Genomic DNA, 6724 nt, shown 5'->3' on the forward strand with positions numbered 1-6724 from the left:
GGATATATTACTAATTTTCTTTTATTTTGAATCATAACTTCATCCAAAAAATATATTTATCACACATGTTTATATCATACAAATTGCTTCCCAATAAATAATTGAAATAAGTTAAACTAAGAGTTTGTATGTACATGTCCTATTTCACAAACAGACCCTACAATGGATCCAAAGTTCGCTAAAGATGTAATGAAAAACGTTAACATATGAATGTATACAAACAATTCAAGCAAAATATACTATAACGACAAAAAATAAGTCAAAAACGTAAAATTTAAAGTAATGGCATTTTCTTAGATTTCTTAAAATTCTTTAAAAAAAATATTAAAACACCATTGCTCTTGCATACAAATCCTGTGCGTATTTTAAAAACATACCAGTAAACGTAGATATTCAATAAATTGATACGTGGAGCATATAATCATCCATTATATTCCAAGACTTGATTCTTATTACATAATCAGAATGTAAAATAAAAAGAGAAACATAGTAATAACATAAATACTAAGATAATATTGTACAGGTTGACCCTTCACAAAGGACATGTATTTATTTCAACTTTGAGCCATAGGCTCATCAGTATTTCATACACAAACAAATATAAACAATATGCGAGGCATGCAAAACGCGAAACCTGTAGTTTTCAGAGAGTCGCTGCAGAGCTTACATTCCTTCTATGGAGAGCAACACACAGCTGCTCTCTATACTAACAATTATCATAATTTAACCATATGAAGTTCGTATATATTTGAAAATGAAAATATGATATAACAATTGGCATCAAACAATTGTTTGATTTCAGCAAAATATACCGCAAACGGTTATAATATAGAGCAATTTAGGAATTTTGACAGATGCGTGTGGTGCTTCCTTTATTTATTGGTCATATTAATCAGAAAAAACTCCTTTATATGTTGGACATAGAATGATATGAATTAATAATCGGAACGAAAAACGTAGCTTACTTTTCAAGTCCTACCTTATTGTCTGTCAGAACCATTTTTCTGGCAAAGTTGAGACTTTAAATGTTAGCTTAGTAGACACTTTTTTTCTTCGATTATTACATTATATGATACTTATTAATGGGTTTTTTGGTAAATCGAAATTATTTTATAGTTGCCTATATCTTGGCGAACATTAAATTCTTCGGATTTTTCAATATAAATTGCAAATGTTACAGATTTCTTTTTTAGGAATTCCGTTTTTACGGCTGTGTCCCCGGCCACGTGGTTGCACGTTAACCAACTGCCCTATTCCTTTATTGAATAATGAAAATAGATTCATCCCTTCGGTAACAAAAAGCTCAACCCGAATCCCAAGGGTGACAAACACGGCAGCTCGTCCGTAATTTTTGTAATAATCAAGATATAGCAACTCATTGTCAAACAGATTAAGTTGAAAAAGACCATGGTCAATGCAAAACCGATCTTGCATTGATCCAGGGTTGGTAACAACCAAAGTAGCGTAGTGATATTGGTAGTGGCAATAAAAATCTGCGAAATATAGATTTTTCGTAAAGTTAAAAAGGACATCGGCGTTAACAAGCAGACGTTCATCTCCAAAGTAAGAAAAATGTGGGGGCTGTCTCCGCTTTCGATCTAAACCGCAACCAAAGAAAAGACCTTTAATGTTTCCATTGATGGCTGAACGCTTATCTCCGTTGAAATCTTTCATGTAAGGAATCATGTTTCCTTTTTTCTTGTAGAAAATGTCTTTCCAATAATGCTGCGGTTTATCCCGCCACATCTGATACAAAGGAACGTATCTGTTGTCTGTTTCTTCTGCAAGATCTACACATCTTCCATACAATTCTTGCAGTTCCCATGTCGTTAAATCTTTCAAAAAGAATGTTTATTAATATATCAGCGATGTATAGAAGATTTTCGCATACAGGATGTTTCCTTCAGTAAAATTGGCCATCAAATCAAAAGGGTTTTCAATATGTTTTTTTTTCTTTTTATTCTGATGGAAATCCTTTTTAAAACGTCTTTGAAAGAAGAATTCCCCAGAAATAGTGGCTGAGTAATCATATGCATCATTTACCCATTTCCATTGGGGTAGTTCGACTTTAAATGAGAGAAATCTTATGATATATGAATGAATTGTTAAATTTTCATACAGTATAGGCCCTCTTCAGAGAGTGGTTTGCTAGAGAAAATTTTTACGATATAATTCTGGTACCTAAAAAGATCCTCTCAAAATTTCACACTAGAATATTATTTTAAAGTGGCTCATTTCACCTTGAAATAGTTTCTTAGATCAGTAAAAAAAATACTTGATTACGATATATAATGCATTAGAAGTATATGTCATACAGGCGAAAAAAAAATGCAATTTTGGTTAAAAAGTTAATTTTCAAAATTTTTATTCAGTAGATATGAGCAAAAGCCCCAGGCGGATTCGAACTCCTGATCTGCGGTTCACAAGCCCGATACTTTAACCACTGAGCTATGATGATATTCAATCAAATTTATTCATACATTTAAATCGTTATCTTGTGACGTTATGTCTTTAAAAAAGAAAACATTTAATTATTTATACTTACATGTACGGATACCTTTAAATCATTTAACAATTATCTATAAAACTTGTAATTTTTATAATTGTCGATTAAAATGATACACAGAAGGAAGGTAGTTTTTGATCTGGTTTTCCAAAGTAATAACCCGGTTATATTGAAATGGTGAAAAAGGTGGGCGACTGCCAAAAGGGTACCCCTATTGTACGGATAAACTCACAGTTTTCAAGTAAGGAAGTTGTTATTATGTATATTAATTGCACATGTATCAGAGATGTGCATTTTACTTGGATTTTAATTTCTAATTTATGAAGAAAAAAAACACTTGCTGAACTTTGGCATTTTTGCTTCAAAATATTGCATATAGGGTACTTCATTTCTCTGGATAGAAAGTGTTCATCAGTTCATGGTTTACAAATTGATTTTGGATACTGTTTACTCAAAAGGAAACCCGGTTTGCTGTCACATTGACAGCTTTTCTCTAGATCTTGTTCCATAAATGAAGGTTGCCATGATAACTACGGTCTATTTAAAAAGTCTGAGATCAGTACGTGCAAGTCCATGGAGTTTGTTCTCTTAATATAGCTATCAAGGAATAATTCTTGTAAAGTAAGAAGCAAAAGTATAAAGAAGACATCAATAAATGATGTTATATATGATAATCATAGCTACTTGAATTTAAGTTGTCATTTTGAAAAGCTATACAATGGATCTACAACATTATCAAAAGTTAAAAGAATGCCTATAGTATATTCTTACACCGACAGCAAGGTCGTGTGTTGAATTGGTTTGCCATGCATATATTAATTACAATTGAATTCCATAAGAAATAGATCGAAACATACTTAGTATATGTAAATATAATGCCGTGCAGTGACAGTGATTGATTTATCTTTGATGTCAGAAAAAATATAATTCATAACCTGACACATAATCTACATGTGTAATTTCTGGCCTAATAAACATTGTTTAAACCAAGATTTTTTGTACAGTGTTTGAGTATATATTCTTTTTGTTCAAGCAATTAATATATTTGTTCATAAGAACTTGGCTGTGTATGAATGTTTTACTAAGTGAAAATAATACCGACACATCTTATGCTGAAAGTAAACTAAATATAAACTCAATATGTACAATTTTATGACCAACAATGTGGTTCTTTAGAAATATATCGTCTTATGAAAATTAAAATGAAAGGGAAAAATTACAGAAGATTACAAAACAAACGAAAAAAATGTTTTAAAGGCATACACTTTTTATCACACCAAGTACTCACATTCATTGTTTGGAATGTGCCTATTCATGTTTCCATTAGTTGGTACTCTGATATGTGAAAAGAGAATAAACTGAAGTTAGTTATCTAAGCCCTTTTTCATTAATTGAATGGTGGGTAGCTATATAAATGTATCTGCAGAAGTTTACAATGGAACATAAAAATGATCATTTTGAAGTGTCACAAGGCTTCTTCTTAACAACGGATCGCAATCGATTTATGATTGCATTGTATTAGTATTATTTAATTTTTTATTATAGTATATTAATTCTTTGAAATGCTTGATTGATTTTACAAAATTCTTATCAAAGTGTTTTACCTATATTTTCCTTCAGGGAGAGGTAAACATTGACTGGTAAACACTCATTTTATAAACGTACCAAAAGCAGGTGGCCTTAAAAAGCTTTACAAAATGAGTTTACAGTAGCTAATATTTCCACTCAAAAAAGGCCTCATTATAAATATTTGTCTTTACATTGTAGAGAACTTTTTTTGACTGATATATAAGTATGCATAGTATTGTATTATATTTTACAATGTGTCAATTTCTTCAGATAAAGCTTTAAAAACAACTCTTAAAAATCTTACAGATATACCCTTCCTGTCACAGATTTACATCATGTAGATCTAGTCTATGTTGGTAAGTAATATTATACCACAAGATAAATGAACAGCGTTGACCTTCATACCTGCAATAGAGAAATTTTGCTGTTACCATTTTCTTGATTGAACAATCAGGCTCAGTTCAATTAAAACCTTTGAGCCTTAAAAGCCAATACCACAATTTGTTACTTTTACATAAAAATCTTAACAACCAGAGATATTAAGTTAACTGATTATCGATCAAAAATATGTCAGAACATACAATATTTACCAACGGAACAATAGAAGATAACGCTTACCTAATATACACATAGGTAAAGTTAAAAGTCCATATTTAAATAAAAAAGCATTATGAACATTAAAAATGTAAATAAGATATGAAAAAACTGTGCGCTCGAAATGGCACCATGTGCTGTGTAGTTGGAGAGCATATTGATTAACGAACTTTTGTATCTATTGTATTAAGAGATTAGCAAAATGTGAATCGTCGATTCGATGATATCTTCAGACAGAGTATACCTCAATGGAACAAAAATCTTAACATTTTGCTTATGGCAAAGCGTTTCGATATCTTAAAACGAGAATTACACAATGTTTAAGAAAAAGCTATATGGAATGTGTACTTTCTGTAACTTAGTAATTCTACATGATATATCTATTTTAAAAAAATACCCATAAAACCCTATTTTTTGTCCTTTCCGCTGCCCATATAGGAAATATTTTTCAGGTCAGACGTTATTTAGTTTGTATTGGGGTTTTTTCAACAAACAATAAGTCATTTCAAATAACAAATAAGAGTACACATCATACGGAAACAAATATCGGCGATAACACCAACAGACCATAAAGCTTTTCATATTCAAATGTCATTCATAAAATGTACTCTTACCATGCAAAGCGAAAGTTGACATTCAACGAAATACTATTATATAATCGTCACATGACGTGTGATTTTCTGAATACGCCGCGCACGCTCCAATTTTGGGTATTTTTAACTTCCTCCTTTTACGTATGTAATCGTTATATTTACCTACAGGCGGGATTTTAATGTATTGATAATTTGTACATGACATTTTAAACCACGACAGATGTGATATTCATGCAGATTACCAGCATTGCGAATGACTCTCTTTTTGGATATATAAAAATACTAAAGGATCTTCTATTTCTTTTAGGATAAAAGTACTTTCTTTATGAATTTAAATTAGAGAGGTAGCTATAAAATCAAAATTTTAATTTTTCTCTACCGGATTTTAAAACCAATCAAGAACACTGTGTCGGATAACTATGCCAGTACCAAGGTGGCATTTTTGCACGTCTAAGCTGCATATATCGAAAAATTCAAATATGCCATATGATTAACCATTGCTTAAAGAGTAAACAACCACCTTTTGTTAAATTGTATCTCACCTGTCAGGTGAGTTATTTACCTTTCAAAAATAAATTCCTACAGGAAAAAATGTTTCCCATAGGATAAAACAATACACATGTATTCCTATAGTTAAGTTAAAATTGTTCTTATTGGAACACAAAAAAATCCTTTCGGAAATTCAATTCCAAAAGGATTTGAAAAAAAAAATCCGATGGAGAATTTTAAAACTACCTGTCTGAATCAAATTTCTACATGAAATACCATTATCCAAAAGAAAATATAATTTCTACAGGAGTTTTAGAAAGCCCTTTAGGATTGTCAATATTTCCTGTATGAGATTCCTTTCCCACATGGGAATTATCATTTTTTCCTATGGGATATTAACTCTTTAAAGGTTAATTTCTCATCTGTCAGGTTAAACTTCTACATATCCTTAGAGTAATTTTATTTTCCGATATATTGATTTATACATATATACACAATAAAATCAGTAAAAAAATATATAAATGACATCATTTGATCATTTTACAGGAATAAGATAAAAATCATGAAACCATAGATTTGACAATCTAAAAACTACAGTCAAAATAGCTAAACATATTAGACATATTATTGTTTTTCAATGCAGTGCCATTGTACATGTTGTCCATCAGGATTCATTGTGGTGTTGTTTGTGTTCTTAATATTTGCATTAGGGCACCATAGGTTTCAGTGGAGTATCATTGGGGTTAATGTGGGTATACAGCTCATCAGGGTATCATTTGAGTAGCATGGGAGTTCATTTGGGTATTATAAAAGTTCATTGAGATGGATAAAAACTGCACCGTTTGGGGATGAAAGGTTATTGAACAGTACTGAAATTGTACTAAAATCAAGTATTGGGCAATTTAATGTGTGGAACTACAGATAAAAAAAAACAATATTACTTTATACATTACAAAAAGTCATTCATTATATT

At 30.7% G+C, this 6724-nt stretch overlaps 1 long non-coding RNA gene across 3 annotated transcripts; it reads right to left on the reverse strand.

The window, feature by feature from the left end:
- Window positions 1–3: 3 nt before the first annotated feature.
- Window positions 4–5361, reverse strand: LOC105334929 (uncharacterized). Of its 3 annotated transcripts, none has more exons than XR_901216.4 (4): window positions 5284–5361; window positions 4380–4480; window positions 3795–3841; window positions 4–1835 (listed from the first exon to the last, which is right to left on the reverse strand). It is a non-coding gene; the product is annotated as an uncharacterized lncRNA (long non-coding RNA). The 3 variants fall into 3 exon arrangements; XR_004596837.2 differs by lacking the exon at window positions 5284–5361 and adding an exon at window positions 5067–5243; XR_004596832.2 differs by lacking the exon at window positions 5284–5361 and adding an exon at window positions 4694–4724.
- Window positions 5362–6724: the final 1363 nt, after the last annotated feature.

The sequence above is a fragment of the Magallana gigas genome, chromosome 5 (genome assembly GCF_963853765.1).
Source record: "Magallana gigas chromosome 5, xbMagGiga1.1, whole genome shotgun sequence".
Lineage (NCBI taxonomy): Eukaryota > Metazoa > Mollusca > Bivalvia > Ostreida > Ostreidae > Magallana > Magallana gigas.